We start from the raw sequence: 21,208 nt of genomic DNA on the forward strand, positions 1-21,208 counted from the left end.
CACTGATCTGCTCTACTTGAGGGCAGGTGATTGCTGGCCTATCAGGGTAGAGTATGGAGGGAGGTAGAGAAGCCGCGTGGCTCAGTGGAAAGAGCCCGGGCTTGGGAGTCAGAGGTCATGGGTTCTAATCCTGGCTCCACCACTTGTCAGCTGTGTGACTTTGGGCAAATCACTTAACTTCTCTGTGCCTCAGTTACCTCATCTGTAAAATGGAGATTAAGACTGTGAGCCTCACATGGGACAACCTGATCACCTTGGATCCACCCCCCCAGTGCTTAGAACAGTGCTTTGCACATAGTAAGCGCTTAACAAATGCCATCATTATTATTATTTCTCTCTCTGTTCTACCCAGTAACAGGCCTGGACCAATCAGTGACTGCCACATAGAGGCACAGCTGCATAAAAGGTACTCGTTCTGAATCGCACAGAGGCACGTGTAGAGAAGAGTCAGCCCTGGAGCAAGGAAGCAGCTGGAGAGCAGCACTCAGAGAAGCACTGGGAAACAGCAGGCGGCAACAGCACTTGGAAGCAGAAAGAAGAAGCATCGGCAGAATGGGCTCCTTTGATCACAGACTGGTATTGGACCCTTGGGTGGTGGAGTGAGTGAGTGTATGTATCGGTCACTCCCTTGCATGTTGCTGAAACTAAGTAAAAAACATCTCACAGTAACCTCAGTGATCAGAGGTGATGCTGGTGATGATGGTATTTGTTAAGTGTTTACTATGTGCCGAGCACTGTTCTAAGCTCTGGGGTAGATACAAGGCAATCAGGTTGTCTCACGTGGGGCTCACAGTCTTAATCCCCATTTTGTAGATGAAGTGACTGAGGCACAGAGAATAATAATAATAATGGCATTTATTGAGTGCTTACTATGTGCAAAGCACTGTTCTAAGCACTGGAGAGGTTACAAGGTGATGAGGTTGTCCCACGGGGGGCTCACAGTCTTAATCCCAATTTTACAGATGAGGTAACTGAGGCACAGAGAAGTGAAGTGACTTGCCCAAGGTCACACAGCAGACAGGTGGCAGAGCCGGGATTAGAACCCACATCCTCTGACTCCCAAGCCCGTGCTCTTTCCACTGAGCCACTCTGTGGTTTGACACTATTACGTACCACCGAGGCTCCCCCAGTCCAGGAAGGCCTTGGTTGGTACAAACTGGGGGGCTTGTGACATTAACAAATACCATTATTATTATTATTATTTTTATTATTATTTTTTACTGCAGCAAATAACTGGCTTCTGGCTTCCCTAACTCCTAGACCGAGAGCTCCACGTGAGCAGGGATCGTCACTGTTTAGTAGAGTGCTCTGCACACGGTCAGCCCTTAATAAATAGGATTGAACCTCCTCCTCCTCCTCCCGTTTATCCTCAGTGACCTCGGCATATAAGTCTTGTGAAGACAGAGAAGAGGATCCCAAGATAGACTATGCCACCTACACTGCTTCTTAGTAGCAAATTACAGATCATTTCTGAGCCCATAACGCTGCATTTGTAACCCTATCCACAAGAGCCTGTCAACACTCTCCCTGGAAGCCTCTCTGGTTCAGGGGGGTTTTCATCATAACTTGGTGCGGCTGGGACCGAAAGAAGGATCTATCCTGGTTTCAAAATTTGCCACTCGGCTTCTTAGCTGAAAGAAAAACTTTGAAACATATGACTCAACCTCGTCTGTTTTTCAGAAGCAAGAAAATGGAAGCCAGAAGGAGAATTTTCCCTCATTCCTCTCTTTTTTTTTATGGTATTTGTTAAGCTCTTAATCTATGTCAGGCACTGTACTAAACGCTGGGGTAGATAGGAGAGAATCGGGTTGGACACAGTCCCTGTCCCACATAGGATTCATAGCCTTAGTTCTCCTTTCACAGATGAGGTAACTGAGGCACAAAGGAGTGAAGTGGCTTGCCCAAGGTCACACAGCAGACAAGTGGTGGAGCCAGGATTAGAACTCACGTCTTTGGATTCCCAGGCCCGTGCTCTTGCCACTAAGCCACGCTGCTCTCCTTTCAGCGGAAGAAAGAAAAAAAATCTGCATTTCTCTGGTCAGAATCTCCCAGATCTGTTCAAGACGTCCTGGAGGGGATGAGTTTTGGGGAGGGTTTTGAAGAGGGAAGTAGCATGGCCTAGTGGATAAAGCCTGGGCCTTGGAGTCAGAAGGACCTGTGTTCTAATCCTGCCTCCACCACTAGTCTGCTGTATGGCTTTGGGCAAGTCACTTCACTTCTGTGTGCCTCAGTTTCCTCATCTGTAAAGTAGGGAGTCAATACCTGATCTCCCTCCTACTTAACTATTGGAGTATTTGTTAAGCTCTTACTTTGTGCCAAGCATAGTACTACGCACTGGAGTAGATTCCCACAGGGCCTTGCAGTCTAAGTAGGGGGAAGAATAAGTTTTGAAGCCCCATTTTGCAGATGGGGGAACTGAGGCCCAGAGAAATTAAGTGACTTGTCCAAGAGTCACACAGCAGACAGGTGGCAGAGCTGAGATTAGCTCCCAGGCCCTCTGACTCGCAGGACCTGGCCCAGATGGGAGAAAAATCAGGGAAGGCCTCGTGGAGGAGCGAGCTGGGATTGGCTCCCAGGTCCTCTGACTCGCAGGCCCCAGACCAGATGGGAGAAAAATCAGGAAGCTTCAGATAATAATAATAATAATGATGGCATTTATTAAGCGCTTACTATGTGCAAAGCACTGTTCTAAGCGCTGGGGAGGTTACAAGGAGATTAGGTTGTCCCACGGGGGGCTCACAGTCTTAATCCCCATTTTACAGATGAGCCAACTGAGGCACAGAGAAGTTAAGTGACTTGCCCAAAGTCACACAGCTGACAACTGGCAAAGTCGGGATTCGAACCCCTGACCCCTGACTCCATTTGGCTATTTATTTTATTTTGTTAGTATGTTTGGTTTTGTTCTCTGTCTCCCCCTTTTAGACTGTGAGCCCACTGTTAGGTAGGGACTGTCTCTATATGTTGCCAATTTGTACTTCCCAAGCGCTTAGTACAGTGCTCTGCACATAGTAAGCGCTCAATAAATACGATTGATGATGATAATGATGACTCCAAAGACCGTGCTCGTTTCACTGAGCCACGGGGGCGTGGGCAATAGGCCGGCGGCAAGAGAGATGAGAATGAAGAACAGAGGGTTGGGTTGCCTTCAGAGGAACAAAGAGAGCGAGCTGGGGTGTAGTGGGAGAGGAGCGAGGATAGGTAAGACTTTGTTCTGTTGGTGTCCTGATGGGAAATTCAACCCGCCCATCTTTAGGGGATCAAACGCCTCACTGGCCCTAGTTCTTGGACAGAAAATCTCAAGCCCCCAGTCTTCATTGTGGGTTTTCAAGGAAGCCATTAAATTGACAGCCAATTTAGTCTGGGAGTCCAAAGGAGAAGCAGTCAGACCCCTCAGTCTGTCACCCCTGAAATGTAACGAGGTCATTAGCACTCTGCTTTAATTGGATTTCCCATATTACGTTAAGCAATTTTTTGTCCATTTCCAGAGAAGATCCAGTTATTCGACCAACTGCCTCATCTTGGCTCAGATGTTTAGGTGAAATGCAATTAACACATTCCAAACTTCGTTTCCGCTGAAACACAATCAATTTTAACTCATTTTCAAATCATGCACTTTCTCTAATTGTTAGCCGCGGCCCCTCCTGAATATGCACGTAAGTAAATTATTCCATCACACATATGAAAATTGTACTATTTATGTTGGCAGGTTGGCGAGTTACTGATGAGCTTCCTTGAGCTAATGGAATAATGAAAACACAAAACAGATTTACCTTTCTTAATAAGGGAAAAAGATAATGAACCAAAATTAAAATTGAAACTCTCACTCTGCACAGTGATTGTAATGCAGTTTCTTTTTTTTAAATTAACACTTGAATTTTAAAATACCAATGATAACTGAGAAGAAAAACAAATCCAATTAAATTAGCGGGTACAATCTCACCTGGTGGGGAGGAGAGGTGTTCTTATTTTGTTTTTTTTTATGGAGTTACTGGGTAGAAGGTCTGAAAAGGCCTTCAGCACATCAGCTGGGGATTAAGACTGTGAGTCCCATGTGGGCCATGGACTGTGTCCAACCTGGCTATCTTGTATCTACCCCAGTGCTTAGTACAATACCTGGCACAGAATAAGCATTTAACAAATACCATTAAAAAAAAACAACAACCAGAAAACAAAATTCTTCTTGGTTCCTGAGGGCAGAAACTACACAAAATCTATTTTTGAAAGTTGCAGAGAGTAGAAAAAAATCCCTTCCCTCAAGGACCTTACAACTAGCAGTGAGGAGGCAGGGTAGCCTAGCAGAAAGAGCATGGTATTGGAAGTCAGGAGATACGAGTTCTAATCCAAGCTTCTCCACTTGCCTGCTGGGGGACTTCAGGAAAGCCACTTAACTGTGTCTCAGTTTCCCCAGCCGTAAAATGGGGATAAAATACCGGTTCTCCCTCCCTTTTTGACTGTGAGCTCTGTGTGAGGCAGACACGTGTCTGACCTGATTAACTTTTATCTGCCAAAACGCTTGACACATAGTAAATGCTTAATAAGTGTTATTTTTATTATTATTATAACATGCATTACAGGTAGGGGAAGAAATAGAGTTTAAAGATAGGTACAGAAGTACTGTAGGGGGTTGGGAAGAGGGGCATTGAATATTGAAGTGCTTAGGTGATGGTACGAACGTGCTGAAGTGGCAGAGGGGAGGACAGAGGATGGGGTGATGAGAGATGAATCAGGGAAGGCTTCCTGGAGGAGTTGTGACTTCCGAAAGGACACTGAAGGTGGGGACAGCGGCCGTCTGCCGGATATGAAAGGGGTGGGAGCTCTGGGCCGGAGGAAGGGTGTGAACTAGGTAGAAGCAGCGTGGTTTGGTGGAAAGAAGGCAGGCTTGGGAGTCAGAGGACATGGGTTCTAATCCCGGCTCCACCACTTGTCTGCTGTGTGACCCTGGGCAAGGCACTTCACTTCTCTGTGCCTCAGTTCCCTCATCTGGAAAATAGGGATGAAGACTGTGAGCCCCACGTGGGACAACTCGATTACCTTGTATCTACCCCAGTGCTTAGAACAGTACTTGGCACATAGTAAGCGCTTAACAAATGCCATTAAAAAAAACAAAAAACAAGGTGAGAGAGACAAAAACGAGGCCCAGTGAGGCAATGAGCTGGAGAAGAAGGAAACAGGGGAGTTGTAGAATTGAGAAACATCAGAGGAGCAGGGCAGCGGTGGCTGCTTTGGCAATTCATTCATCCATTCATTCAATCGTATCTACTGAGCGCTTACTGTGTGCAGAGCACTGTATTAACAGCTTGGGAAAGGACAATACAACAATAAACAGACACATTCCCTGCCCACGATGAGCTTCCAGTGTAGAGCGTAGGGTCGGGGGAGACAGACATTATTATAAAGGTGGGGGAAATCGAAGAAGGCGGGGGGAAGTCTTATTTTAAAGGATAAGTTTAGCAGGATGAAGTCTACTCCTTCCCTCTCTTTGAGAACCTGGAGATCGTTGTGCAGAGCACATTCATTCAGTGGCATTTATTGAGTGTTTACAGTGTGCAGAGCACTCTACTAAGTGCTTGGGAGAGGACCATCCATCAGAATGAGTGGACACGTTCCCACAATGAGCTTACAGTCTAAAGGGAGAGATGGACCTTGCCCCTTTCCTCATTCATTCATTCATCCATCCAATTGTAATTATTGAGTGCCTATTGTGTGCAGAGCACTGTGCCTTAGCACTTGGGTGAGTACAATACCACAGTAAACAGGCACTTTCCCTGTCCACAATGAGCTTACAGTCTAGAGCTTGGGGAAGCAGACATTAATATCGATAAATAAGTTATAGGTATTTACATCAGTGGAAAGAGCACGGGCTTTGGAGTCAGAGGTCATGGGTTCTAATCCTGGCTCCACCAGTTGTCAGTTATGTGACCCTGGGCAAGTCACTTCACTTCTCTGTGCCTCAGTTACCTCATCTGTAAAATGGGGATTAAGACTGTGAGCCCCCCGTGGGACAACCTGATCACCTTGTAACCTCCCCAGCGCTTAGAACAGTGCATTGCACATAGTAAGTGCTTAATAAATGCCATCATTATTGTTATTATCTAGGAGACTAGGGTGTACTCTCCTGGTCTGGCTTGGTCCCTTAATAATAATAATAAGAATGACAATTATAATCATAATTGTGGTATTTGTTAGGTGCAGACTGTGTGCCAGGCACTGTACTAAGCCCTGGGGTGAATACAAACAAATCAGGTTGGACAGAGTCCCTGTCCCCTATTCATTCATTCAACCGTATTTATTGAGCGCTTACTGTGTGCAGAGCACCGTACTAAGCGCTTAGGAAGTACAAGTCGGTCCCTACCCAACAACGAGCTCATAGTCTAGAAGGGGGAGACAGATGACAAAACAAAACAAGTAGACAGGTGTCAATACCATCAGAATAAATAGAATTCTAGCTATATGCACATCATTAACAAAATAAATAGAATAGTAAATATGTACAAGTAAAATAGAGTAATAAATCTGTACAAATATAAACAAGTGCTGTGGGGAGGAGAAGGAGGTAGGGCAGAGGGGGGGGATGGGGAGGAGGAGAGGAAAAAGGGGACTCAGTCTGGGAAGGCCTCATGGAGGAGGTGAGCTCTCAGTAGGGCTTTGAAGGGAGGAAGAGAGCTAGCTTGGCGGATGTGCAGAGGGAGGGCATTCCAGGGCAAGGGAAGGACATGGGCCGGGGTTTGACAGTGGGACAGGTGAGAACCAGGCCCAGTGAGGAGGTTAGTTGTGGCAGAGGAGCGGAGGGTGTGGGCTGGTCTGGGGAAGGAGAGAAGGGGGCTGCGAGGTGATGGAGACCCTTGAAGCCGAGAGTGAGGAGTTTTGAGGCTCACAGTCTTTATCCCCATTCTACAGATGAGGGAGGTGAGGCACAGGGAAGTTAAATGACTCTCCCAACATCACACAGCAGATAAGTGGCAGAGCTGGGGTTAGGATCCAGGTCCTTCTGACGCCCAAGCCCATGCTCTCTCATCTATGCCACGCTGCTTCTCCTGTTTGCTTCCAAGGTGCTTTTCCCCAGGTTTGTTTGCCAGCCATTCCCCTCACTGACCCCGGCCTTCCTTCAAAAATCCCATCCCTCTGGAGGCAACTGCAAACCCCCCACATTTCTGGGATGGCTGGATCCAGGCCCACTGGGGAGGAAGCAGCCCTATAAATATTTGCGCAAGGCATCAATAAATTTCAAGTGTTGACTTGAGCTCGAGGCTCGTGTATCTGAGCCTCGGGTCGTAGCTTCCTGCTCTTCAATTCCAGCTCCCACTCCTTCCTCCCGCTCCCGTCCACCCCCGCCACCCACTCCCCACTACATACATGCAGCTGAAACTCGAGCTGCAGAGAGAGAAACCCCTGCACCCTACCCCAGACCACCTTCTGGCTTAGTGGAGAGAGCCCGGGCTTGGGAGTCAGTGGTTGTGGGTTCTAATCCTAACTCCTCCACTTAGCTGTGTGACTTTGGGCGAGTCACTTAACTTCTTTGGGCCTCAGTTACCTCATCTGTCAAATGGGGATTAAGACTGTGAGCCCCACGCGGGACAACCTGATCACCTTGTATCTACCCCAGCACTTAGAACAGTGCTTGCCACACAGTAAGCGCTTAACAAATGCCATCATTATTATTATTATCATTAGTTGGTGGATACTGTAATAGGTGGGCATTGACATTCACGGTCACTGACGTTCACAGATATTGAAGTTCATGGATATTGTAGTTCATGAATATTGTAGTTGATGGATAGCATAGATGATGGACATTGTGTTTCATGGTCACTGAAGTTGATGGACATTTCAATTCATAGATATTGTGGTGCGTGGAAGTTGGAGTTGAAGGATATTGGAGTTCATGGTCATTGAAGTTCATTGGATTTAATGGACGTTGTGGTTCATGGACATTGGGATTCATGTCTGTCTCCCCCCCTAGATTATAAGCTCATCGTGGGCAGGGTATGCTTCCATATATTTTTATATTGCACTCTCTCAAGTGTACAATGCACTGCACACAATAAGCGCTCAATAAATACAATTGACTGACGAGTTCACTGAACGATGGAATTCACTGTCATACAAATGTATAGTAGAAAACTCGACAAACAGAAATGGGATGGGGAGATTAGCCATTACGCTTTGCAGTAGCTCAAGAGTTTTCTCTCTCTAGCTCTCTCTCTTTCTCTCTCCCTTTCTCCACCTAGCTCCACAATACTCACTTTCAGGTCTCTGTCTAGACACGGATTTCTCAGCGGTGGGGTAAAATTCAGAGATACCAGGCCAGAAAAAATAGTCAGAGAATGAATCTCTAGCTAGTTCTGGGTAGATCTATGATGATGTTAAATCACGCCTTTATGTGACAGCTCTTTCAAGAAATCGTTGAGTTCGGGTTGATCTACCTAGATGTCTGGTAGGCAAGTTAAATATTTACCAAGCTAGGATTTCCAGCTGAGTTAAGGAAATTGTTTAATCTTGCCTAAAAATTAGGCTCCTATTGCAGAGGAAAACTTCTTTCCTGCTCTGAGACTGGCCCTTTCCTAGTCCCTCAACACAGAGATGGAGAGACAGAGGTTTTTCCCAGAATTTTTTTAGCTTCATAGGCAATCCCTGCTGCCAATGTCAAGGGAGTTACGGTACCAAGGCATCTTCTGGTGAGAAGGGAAGAGGAGGATGTAAGACTCTGAATAATAATAATAATAATAATAATAGTGGTATTTGAGGAGCATTTAGGAGCATTTGAGGGTATTTAGAGGAGCAGCGTGGCTCAGAGGAGAAGAGCACGGGCTTTGGAGTCGGAGGTCATGGGTTCGAATCCCGGCTCCGCCGCATGTCTGCTGTGTGACCTTGGGTAAGTCACTTAACTTCTCTGAACCTCAGTTACCTCATCTGTAAAATGGGGATTAAGACTGTGAGCCCCATGTGGGACAACTTGATCACCATGTATCCACCCCCAGCGCTTAGAACAGTGCTCTGCACATAGTAAGTGCTTAACAAATGCCATCATTATTTTTATTATTATTTGTTAAGTACTTACTATATGACAGGCACTGTACTGAGCACTGTGGGGGAATACAAACAAATCGGTTGGACACAGTCCCTGTCCCACATGGGGCTCACAGTCTTAATCTCAATTTTACAGATGAGGTAACTGAGGCCCAGAGAAGTTACATGACTTGCCCTGAATCTTGGCTGCAAATCCTGACTTTTTTTTTGCCTTCATTCACCTGGTGAAACCTTATCAGGACCACCACCATAAAGGATTATTTTTGCACTGATTATTTTGCAATCAATCAATGGTATTTACTGAGTGCTTATTGTGTGCAAAGCACTCTATTAAGTGCTTGGGAGAGTACAAGATGATAACTTTGGAAAACCCTACCCCTGCTCTTAAGGAGCTGACAGTGTAGTGGACTGTTTGGATTGTAAATACTTGTGGGAAGGGGGCTGTGTTCGCCAAGGGGTAGGGGCTCAATAAATATTAACTGAACTGAAAAAGGAATTATGGGCAGGGAATGTCTGTTTATTGTTGTATTGTCCTCTCCCAAGCGCTTGAAACAGTGCTTTGCACATAGTAAGCACTTAATAAGTGCCATTAAAAATAAATAATAAATAAATACGATTGAATGAAAGAAAAGATAAGAAGCCCTTAGATAAACCATATTATTAATTATTACATCACATTACATTATTATTACATCACATTATTAATTTTATAGCTGCCTCAGTTAGGGATTGTTGTGGTGTAAACACACATCCATTTGCACAAACACACACTCACACAAAGTTTGCCCTCATTCCCCCTGCAGCATATGTCCATAGCCGGGTTTCTAGCCCCAGGTCGGGGACAGATTGCCCAGCCACAAGCAGAAAGGGAAAAGAAACAAGTTAAAGCCCTCTCAACCTATAGACTATTAGGCAAACTGGGGCTAGGGCCGTGACTATTAGGATTATTCAGCCTGTCTTTTGTTGTGTGGGTTTTTGTTGTTTCATTTTATCAATCATTGATTCACTGATTATTGAGTGCTCACTGGGTGCAGAGCGCTGTTCTAAGCACTCGAGGGAATACAGTACAACAGAGTTGGTAGACAGATTTCCTGTCCACACCTATGTATCTTTTGCCAACTCCCTTTCTTCCCTCCCCTTATTCTTAGATCGTGACCATGCCCAATTCACCTCCATGTATTTTTCCCAGTGGTTAGCACAGTGCTTTGCCCACAGTTGGAGTTTAATATATTCTATTAGTAAATACTCTGTACAATACAGCTCCTTTTCAAGATGGAGGGCTTCTAATAATAATAATAATAATAATAATAATAATGGTATGTGTTAAATGCTTACTATGTGTCAATCACAGTTCTAAGCACTGAGGTAGATACAGTAATAGTAATTATGGTAAGGTAATCAGGTTGGACACAGGCCCTGGCCCATGTGAGGCTCACAGTCTTAATCCCCATTTTACAGATGAGGGAACTGAGACACGGAGAAGTGAAGTGACTTGCTCAAAGTCGCACAGCTGACAGTTGACAGAGCCAGGATTTGAACCCATGACCTTTGACTCCAAAGCCCGTGCTCTTTCCACTGAGCCACGCTGCTTCAACCAAGTTGCTCAAAAGAATGGAAGGATGTAGAGTCTAAGTGCTCTCAGTTCTCCCATAAAGCATATTTCTAGTGCGTGTTTTGGCTAGAACGCTGCTGGGGAATTAGGGAACATCCTTCCAACAGCACCCTCCTGTCTGGAAGGGACACAGGGCAACACGGAAGATTGAAAGGTGACCATCTGTAGAAAGGACTTCAGGGAATGGCCACGTTTTGAACAGTCCGACTTTCAAACCCCGGGGATCCTGGGTTATTTATTGGCAGCTAGTGAAAAAGTCCACTAACCACGTTACACTGGAATTAAAACTGGAGCCAAGAAAAAGCCTTAAACCGTTCACTCCAAGGACACAGGTTCAGGTGCCCCCACCCTCACACACCCTATCTCTCAAAGACAGACAACGCTGCAGCCTTTTCAACACACCAGACGTACAGCCAACGCCCCGGATGACTCTGATTCTCAGACTTGAATAGAGACGCTATTATTTGACAGCGGGAAGAGTGTGGAACAATCTGGAATAAAGCATCAATGCTCTGGGCTCTATTGGGGTCAGGAAACTCTCTGAGCTAAATGTGATGACACGGGCTTTTGTAATTTACCGTTTCGTGTTTGCAACAGATGAGGTGACTTTCATTTGCTGTTCTCAGCCTTAAGGACCTCAGGCAGGGAAGTTAATGATCCTCCTGTTTTACCCATTGCTCTTCGCTCTGACAAATCCAAACGTGGATTGAAAACCAGACGATATCCAAGCCGTGGGGTGTCCAGATTAGTTGAGGAGTGTCGTCTAATGGAAAGAGCCTGGGCCCGGAAGTCAGAGGGCTTGGGTCCTAATCTTGGCTCTGCCACTTGCCTGCTGGGTGACCTTCGGCAGGTCACTTAATTTCTCTGTGCCTTCATTTCCTCACCTGTAAAATGGGGATTTTATTTGTTTGCTCGTTTGTTTTTTCTGATATTTGTTAAACACTTACTGTGTACCAGGCACTGAACAAAGCGGCAGGGTAGACACATTCCATGCCTCACATTGGGCTCAAAATCGAAATCCTCATTTTACAGATGAGGTAACTGAGGCCCAGAGAAGCGAAGCGACTTGTCCAAGGTCACCCAGCAGGCACGTGGCGGAGCCAGGATTAGAACCCAGGTCCTTCTGGCTCCCAGGCCCGGTCTCTATCCACTAGACTGTGCTGCTTCTCCCTCCTACTTAGACTGTGAGTCCCAAATGAGACAGGGACTGTGTCCCTCCTGATTATCTTGTATCTACCCCAGCACTTAGTTCAGTGCTTGGTATATAGTAAGCGCTTAACATATACCACAATCATCATCATTATTATTATTAGACCCCTCTAAATTAGGTGCTCACCAAGTGGCCACCCCAAAGGGAGAGGTGGAACCATAGGCATGTTGTCTTGACTTTCTTCAGTCAGGATGATGAGAGATAGGATAGAAGGGAGGAGACCTAATCTCAACAAAGAGTTTTACGCTTCAGTTCCGCCACATGAATTCCGTCTACGGTGATCAAAGCTTCCTCCTCAGAACTTCTTCCCGCTCCCAAGGAAAATGTCAGCCCTCCAAATGGCAGTTTAATGATGCTGTGAGCTTACAGCCCTCCTGGGTTACACTTCAATGAAGAGAAGCAACTAATCCCCGCCCCCCACCCATTAGTGTCCCCACTGCCTATCAACAATGTTTCTTGATTAATTTTTCTATGGTATTTGTTAAGTGCTTACTAAGTGTCGGGCACTGTACCAAGCACTGGGGTAGGTTGGACACAGTCCCTGTCCCACATGGAACTCACACTCTTCATCCCCATTTTCCAGATGAGATAACTGAAGCACAGAGAGGTGAAATGGCTTGCCGAAGGTCACACAGCAGACAAGCGGCAGAGGCGGAATTAGAACCCTGGTCTTTCATTCATTTATTCAGTAGCATTTATTGAGCACTTGGTGCAGAGTACTGTACTAAGCACTTGGAAGAGTACAATATAACAATAGACACACAGACCTGCCCCATGTTGAGTTTACCGTCTAGAGGGGGAGAAAGACCTTAATAGGAATTAATAAATTATTGGAAGTCTTTCTCACTCCCAGATCCATGCTCTGCCCATTAAGTCATGTTGCTTCTCTTGTGGGAATGAATTAAGGGAAGAACCCAAAGGAAACACTGGAATTCTAATCTGGGATGTGGGAGATTAAAAAGGACAAAGCTGCCAAAATTCAACTTCCGTTGAGATCATTGTGAAAAAGCATCTCTGGGTGCATGACTCACCAACGAACCAATGGAAAGAAAATCACTACTCAGGCGCTAACGCATTCTTCAGCGCCTGAGCTGGGGGGACGCGGATGCTTCCGAAAGTTCTCGGAAAAGCCGTGAAAAGTCAGAAGGGCAGGTGGAGGGAGGCCGTGATCTGAATCCAAAAGCCTGCCTGGCTCCTGTTGTCACTGGCCTCCCTGATAACAATAATTTAACAACAGCAAAAGTCATGCGGTGGGAAACAGCTATTCTAAGGTGGTTTGGGACAGAGCTGTGTTGACAGATCAGGCATTCTGCTGTTGGACAAACTTAAGAAGACAGAGATGTCTATTGGTGGTGTTGTTTCCTGCGCAGAAATATTAGAAGGACATTCTTAGGAAAGATAAATAATTGTGGAGAGTGAAGCCGAGGAAAATCGAGCCAATCGCTTCTGTCACTGGGATGGTTAAAGCAGCCCCGGGTTTGGCAGATATTCCCTATGCTGACTTCAAAGCCAAACAGTAGATGCTTAGAACCTTGAAGTGCAACAGGAAGACCTGTTTTTATCTCAACGATAGATAATGACTAATCCCGTCAATCTATAAATCATGTTTGATTTTCTTTTCCCAAAGTACTGTCACATTACTCCTTTCATTTTTTCTTCCCAGCACCTCCTGTTCCAGATGAGAAAACTAGAGGCACGGAGAGGCCACGTGATTAATCAATCAACCCATAATATTCACTGAGTGCTTAATCTGTGCAGAGCACTGTACTAAACTCTCGGGAGAGGACAATAGATCATTGGCAGAATTGGGACTGGAACCCAGGTTTTCTGATTCCCAGGCCCAGGCTTTTCCCATTAGGATTTACTACCTAATTGTGGGATATTTAGGCTAATGGTTCTATTATTCTAACTTTGGAGTCAGAGGTCATGTGTTCAAATCCCAGCTCTGCCAATTGTCAGCTGTATGACTTTGGGCAAGGCACTGAACTTCTCTGTGCCTCAGTTACCTCATCTGTAAAATGGGGATTAAGACTGTGAGCTCCCCGTGGGACAACCTGATTACCTTGTAACCTCCCCAGTGCTTAGAACAGTGCTTTGCACATAGTAAGCGCTTAATGCCATCATTATTATTATTATTACTACTATTATGTGAAAGGACCAAATCAGTCTAAGCTGCTTCTTTTTTTTTTAGGTTCAGCCACATTATTATCATTGTACTTGTTAAACATTTACTAAGCACTGTTCTAAACACTAGGGCAGATACAAGGTAATCAGGTTGGACACAGTCCCTGTCCCACATGGGGCTCATACTCTTAATCCCCATTTTACAGATGAAGCAACTGAGGCCCAGAGAAGTGAAGTGACTTGCCCGGGGTCACACAGCAGACATGTGGCGGAGCCGGGATTATAACCCAGGTCCATCTGACTCCCAGTACCATACTCTATTCACTAAGCCACACTGCTTCTCATATTTTTCCTCCTGTGTCGGTTTTGGCTTCAACCTGAAGAAAGCTAGGCACGTGGAAATAATATTATTATTAATAATAATAACCATATTTGTTGAACATTTACTATGTGCCAAGCACTGTACTAAGTGCTGACGTAGATACAGTGCAATCAGGTCGGGCACAATCTCACTATCACACAGGGCTCACAGTCTAAGGGGGAGGGAGAATAGGTATTTAATCCCCATTTTAAAGATGAAGGAATGAGGCACAGAGACATGAAGTGACTTGCCGGTGGGCAAGCGGTGGAGCCGGGATAAGAGCCCAGGTCTTCTAATTGCCAGTCTCATGCTGCTCCTACTAGGCAATGCAGAATGAATGAGGGAGGAAGAGGGCATCTCTTGCTTCGCTCAGAATTTAAGGACACCCTCCAGGGTTTCTTATAGGGGCACCCAAAGCATAATTAATCATGCCTGTTGGCAGGCATAATCCAGCAACTTTGATGTCCACGTTGCTACCGCTTCCAAGGGCTTCAAGGCTGTCCATCACCTCGCCCCCTCCTACCTCACCTCCCTTCTCTCCTTCTACAGCCCAGCCCGCACCCTCTGCTCCTCTGCCGCTAATCTCCTCACCGTACCTCGTTCTCGCCTGTCCCGCCATCGACCCCCGGCCCACGTCATCCCCCGGGCCTGGAATGCCCTCCCTCTGCCCATCCGCCAAGCTAGCTCTCTTCCTCCCTTCAAGGCCCTGCTGAGAGCTCACCTCCTCCAGGAGGCCTTCCCAAACTGAGCCCCTTCCTTCCTCTCCCCCTCGTCCCCCTCTCCATCCCCCCCATCTTACCTCCTTCCCTTCCCCACAGCACCTGTATATATGTATATATGTTTGTACATATTTATTACTCTATTTATTTATTTATTTATTTATTTTACTTGTACATATCTATTCTATTTATTTTATTTTGTTAGTATGTTTGGTTTTGTTCTCTGTCTCCCGCTTTTAGACTGTGAGCCCACTGTTGGGTAGGGACTGTCTCTATATGTTGCCAATTTGTACTTCCCAAGCGCTTAGTACAGTGCTCTGCGCATAGTAAGGGCTCAATAAATACGATTGATGATGATGATGATGAGGTAACAGATGCAACCATCTCAGCGTCTCAATCAATGGTATTTATTGAGCACTCACCCTGTGCAGATCAGCGTACTAAATGCTTGGGTGAGTAATAATAATAATTGTGGTATTTGTTCAGTGCTTAGTATGTTCCAGGCACTGTATTAAACTCTGGGGCAGGTATAAGGCAATCAGGTTGGACACAGTTCCTGTCTCCCATGGGGGCTCACTGTCTTAGTCCCCATTTTACAGATGAGGTAACTTTAGCCCAGAGAAGTGATGTGACTTGCCCAAGGTCACCCAGAAGGCAAGTGGTACAGCTGGGACTTGAACCCAGGTCTTCCTGACACCCAGGCCCGGGTGCTATGTACTAGGCCGGAGTGGGTAGACACATTCCCTGCCCACAAGGATTGTCTACGTCTGCTTCTCCGTGTGGTTTCCAGTAAGTGGCACAGTGGGATGGGGAGGGGTGGGGGTGCAGAAGGGGGCACCTGGAAAGAGCAGCCAACCTCTCCCACCATCCGGGACGAGTCCCGCATGTGACATTGCAAGAAATGGATGCAGCTCCCAAAGTCCCTGGGCTGTGGCATCACAGGGGACTCAGACAGTGATGGTCTGAGTTGGGTCCCCAAGGGCTGAATCTGCAGGGTGACCGGTTCCTATTCTGCTCTGACAAGTTCTTATTTTCAGTGAAACATCCAAGGTATTGAGGGTGGAGGAGCAAAGCCATGAGACTGTGGTTCACCTCTCTCTCCCCTGCCAACCACCCCACGCCTGGTCCATAGCTCTACATCTTTCCTTTGACACCTCCTCTTTGTTCACCATGAGGCAGGCCACTGCCCTCTGTTGACTTTACCCACCTTTCGACATCCCAAAAGCTCGTGTGTAATCGCAGGGAGACCCTTTGCCTAAGGGTTGGCGTGGGGGAGATTGTTTTTCTGTGTTTCCTTTCGCTCCGAAGAGGCTGAAGCAGCAATCTCGAGTTAAGGGCTGACTCTTATTGGAAAATAAACAACTATAAAGTACAAGAAATCCCATTGAAGAGTCCAGTCAAAACATCCCAGTGAACAGCTAATGCTTTTCTAATCAGCTCCAGATGTCTTAGGGTCTCCTGCCCCTAACCAACTGCCTGCAGGAGTCACCGGGAAACCTGTGGGGAACGCCAGCCTCATGTGTCCTTGGGGATAAGTGTGAGGGGCCTCTAATCCAACGTGAAATCGTTCTTTGTTTTCTCCGTGTGCAAAAGAGTAAACAGGGAAGGCCCTGAGAGTCCTCCCCACCCCACTTCGCCTACCACCACCAGGATCCTCAGGTCTTAGTCTCATCCCTCTCTCCTCCTCTGATGGCAAATGCTCAGTCACTCTCCCAACCTCCCTGAGTTTATTTGTGTAACCAAAGGAAATGCCGGGTGGGGTCCCCATTTCATTCCTCGATATAAGCGGCGGGAACTTCCAGCTGAAGGAGACTGAAACCAGAGTCAAAGGAGTTTACACCAAAGTAAACAAGCCCGTTGAAACTGAATGGAAAAGGGGAGAGGAGTAAAGGCGAGGTGGGGGTGACGGGCGGAAGGAGAGGATGGGAGATGGAATCTGGACTGGTGGCCATTTGATAGTGGGCCATCCCACAGCATGGGCTGGGAACTGCCTCACCAGGCCTGCTCCTCTGGTAAGTCTCCTGATTCTCTAAGTGAGCAATTGATGGATCAATCATATTTATTAAATGCTTATTGTATGCAGGGCATCATGCTCTTTGGGAAAGTACAGTATAGCATCTGATATACACTTTCCATGCCCACAACAAGCTTACGACCTAGAGCAGCATGGCCTAGTAGAAAAAACACAGGGCTGGGAGTCAGAAAGACTGGGGTCTAATCCCTTTTCCACCACTTATGTGCTGGGTTACCTTGGAAAAGTCCCTTAAATTCTCTGTGACTCAGTTACCTCATTTGAAAAATGGGGATTAAGAATGTGAGCCCTATGTGGGACATGGACTGTGTCCAATCTGATTAACTTATATCTACCTCTGTGTCTAGTACAGTGCCTGGTACATAGTAAATGCTTAACAAATACTCTTAAAAAAAGAAAGAATCTTGGGGCCAGTGGGACCAGCGGGGAAGGATTTCTGGTTGGCTTGCAGGGTGACTGAGGATTGTCTTGGGAGAGCTGCCTTGATTTGGGCGCACCTAACAGACAATTACTCTCCTCCCCTTCAAAGCTTTATTGAAGGCCCATCTCCTCCACAAGGTCTTCCCTGACTAAGCCCTCCTTTCCTCTTCTCCCACTCCCTTCAGCGTTGCCCTGACTTGTTCTCTTTATTCATCCCCTGTCCTGGCTCCACAGCACATGTTCATAGTTGTAATTTATTTATTCATATTAATGTACGTCTCCTCTTCTAGACTGTAAGCTCTTTGTGGGCAGGGAATATGTTTATTGTTGCATCATACTCTCCCAAGCACTTAGTACAGTGGTCTGTACACAGTAAGCACTCAATAAACTGACCTCTCCAGAACCAAGAGCCTTCATGCTTGGGGAGGAACGGGCAGGTGACCCGATTGAATGACTAAATCCCACCCCATTGAGGTTAGATCTTAGTGAATTTAGACTAAATTTGCCAAGGTTTATGCGTAATTCTGGGGTTATAGCAAGATCTAGGACTCAGAGCCTAAGTTATTTCTCATCCCCCCTCCCTGGACAGGAAATGGGTCACCTGCCCATTCTGGGCCTCTCCACTCCCAAGTTGGAGGTAAGGAAAGCTGAGGGGCTTTCGTGGGTTGCCCACACCTGTGAGGGGAGGGGAACAAGAGTCTCCAGAACTTGAAGAGCTTAAAACCCAACCTGTTTCTGCAAATCTTCTCTAAACATTACTGCTCAGAGGGAGAACATAGTACCTGTGAAGCCAGGGGCTTTCTGGGAGTGAGAAACCTAGAACCCAGTAGGAAAGAGGAGTATGGTCTCTCACTGAGTCAATCTTTGGAAAGGCACTGTTTCCTGTCAGAGGAAGAAGAATGGCTTGAATTTGACAGGAAAAAGGAGGGAAGGGGAGGAAAGGCAAGGGAGAGAGAGAGAGAGAAAAAAAGGGGGCAAGAGAGCATGAAAGAGTGGTGGAAAGAAGTTTAAGAGAGGAAAGAGAAAGAGTGTGAGAAAGAGAAGAAAGAGAAAGGGAGAGAGAAAAGAGAAAGACAGACATGGAGAGAGAGAAGAAAGAAAATCAGAGGGAGAGAGACTCAGAAGGGCAGGGGAGGAGAAAGCTAGACGAGCTGAAATGAAAATGAAGACAAAATGAGGCATGACTGAGAAACATTTCCGTGTTGAATGAGCTCTATAATCACAGGAACGGGTAGGCACAGAGTTCCCTTTCCTCCCCAAACTCCTCCAGGTGGGACCCTGACAATTTCTGTGGGAGTGGCAGCAGGGTAGCCATGATGACAGTTGGGTTGCTTCCATTTTACCACAGAAACCCAGTCCCATGCAAGTTGGGCCTAAGCAGCTAACCCCACCCTTCCTAGGTTAGTTGGTTTCTCCAAGAGGCCCCTTCAGCTTGTCTCCTTTGGCAGCCTCTGAGGCGTCACCCAGTGCTTGTCCCACAGAAATCCATCTGATTTACGAGGAGACCAGCTCTGGGCCTCAACACCCCTCCCTGGGATTCAGTCCCTGCAGAAACATGAACAAGAAAGGCAAAGAGAACAAACAAATGCAGCATGATTCCAATTGGAATTAGAAATATTGACGTATCTGAACCACTAAATAGGCAGCGATCCAACGTGAAGCGACAGGGGAGAGGTTTTCGGTTACAATACAGAATCTGGATCCAGTTAATTAAGTCAAAATGGCCAACTCTAATAGGAGCTGGAGACTCTGCAGAATTATCAATGTGAAGGGTTTTATTGAAAGGTCCTTGCTTACCGAAGCCACATTAGGGCATGGGGGAAGGTTTTGAAAATGCCACTTGGATTTTAGTAGCGACATTGATCACTAAAGACTGGGAAGCCTCCAGTGAGCGCGGCCAAGAGAAGTAGGAAAAAGTAAACTCATGGGTTAATGAAAGTAAATGAGATGATCTGTCCTGATCCCCCATAATCCCTAGGGTTGGAGTGCAGCTGTCAATCACAAGGCGAGACGTTTCGGGAGATCGAATCCCTGGTGAGGAAATCATTCCAAGCTAATTTTTTTTTCGTTTCCCCCAAAGAATGTTTTAGCAGGAAGATTTTCAACCATCGGCCCAATTTGTGGAAAGAAACACGACCCAGCAGACCGTGTCGGCCGAAAATCTGAAAGGAAAGGAACATTTCTCCCGGAGTTTCGTATCCATCTGATTCCTCTAAGAGAACCTGAATAAGCCGCCTACCAAAAATTGAGATCCTGCTCATAAAATTCAAACTTGCTATTTTACAGACCAAGCTTCACTGAGTTTGGCCTGAAATGTATACGCCCCGAAAAGAAATCGTTTCAAGTCACTTTGAGAAAATTCCTGGCATAAGAAATGAATTAAGTCCGATGGTGGCTCAGCATATATAAAGTTTATAGAACCTCACAATGTGCCAGTAGCAATATTAATAAGAGTTACAACCCCTGGAAATTGTCCATTGTTAGAACTACAGATAGCAGGATGATATATCCAGGAAGCTAAAAGCAAGTTTGTGACTGATGTAGAGTTGCTCAAATAATAACAATAATAATAAATCAATCATATTTATTGAGCACTGTGTGTAGGACACTGAACTAGGCATTTGGGAGAGTGCAATATAAAAGAGTTGGTAGAAAAGATCCCTGCCCCCGAAGGAGCTTAATAAATTAATCAATCAATAGCATTTACTGAGTGCTTACTATGTGCAGAGCACCGTACCAAGTGCTAGGGAGGGGACCATATAAAAGAGTTAGGACAGGACAATAGACTAGAGTGAGTAGACAGGATCCCTGCCCCCAAGAAATTTACAGTCTACTGCATGTAGAGCACTATACTAAGCGCTTGGGAGAAAATACACTAGAGTAAGTAGACACAATCTCTGCCTTCAAGAAGAGACAGTCTAGCACGGAGACAGACAGTAAAATAGATTTCAGATAGGGGGAAGCAACAGAATTGAAAGTTATGTATGGAAGTGCTGTGAGGGGAAAGAGCTGGGGGATTAGAGGAGTAGCTACATGCTGAGGTGATATTTATCTTTGTCCAAGGCCATTGTTGCTGCCATGTCACATTACAAGTCCGCCAGACACCTGTCAACAGACTGCTGGCTGAAGAAAACAGGTTTCTTTCCCTCCTTCTTCTTCCACCCCAGGGAGGAGATGCTAAGAAGAGTCAGAGGACCTGGATTCTAATCCCGGCTCCACCTCTTGTCTGCTGTGTGATCTTGGGCCAGTCTCTTAACATCCCTGTGCTTCAGTTCCCTCATATGCAAAAGGAGGAATCAATATCCATTCTCCTTCACACTTAGACTGTCAGCCTCACTTGGGACATGATTATCTTGTATCAACCCTAGTGCTTAGTACAGTACAGCAGGTCACACAACAGACGAGTGGAGGAGCCAGGATTAGAGTTTAGCTCCCAGGCCCATGCTCTTTCCACTAGGCCATGCTACTTCTCAGAGTTCTTAGTAGTCAAGATTCCTGCTTTCAAAGAGTTTACAGTCTACTCTATGCAGAGAGCACTGTTCTAAGTCCTTGGGAGAGCATGATAGAGTTAGTAGACATGATCCTCGCAGTTGAGAAGTTTACAATTGAGAGGGATAATAATAATGACAATTGTGGTATTTGTTAAGCACTTACTATGTTCCAGTTACTGTTCTAAACGTTGGTGTGGATACAAAATAATTTG

The 21,208-nt window shown here is 46.0% G+C and overlaps 1 long non-coding RNA gene across 1 annotated transcript; it reads left to right on the forward strand.

Annotated features, from left to right (window-relative positions):
- The first annotated feature begins 569 nt into the window (after positions 1–569).
- Positions 570–20,096, forward strand: LOC119931725. The gene is made up of 2 exons (XR_005452153.1): positions 570–609; positions 19,586–20,096. It is a non-coding gene; the product is annotated as an uncharacterized LOC119931725 (long non-coding RNA).
- Positions 20,097–21,208: the final 1,112 nt, after the last annotated feature.

The sequence above is a fragment of the Tachyglossus aculeatus genome, chromosome 8 (genome assembly GCF_015852505.1).
Source record: "Tachyglossus aculeatus isolate mTacAcu1 chromosome 8, mTacAcu1.pri, whole genome shotgun sequence".
NCBI lineage: Eukaryota > Metazoa > Chordata > Mammalia > Monotremata > Tachyglossidae > Tachyglossus > Tachyglossus aculeatus.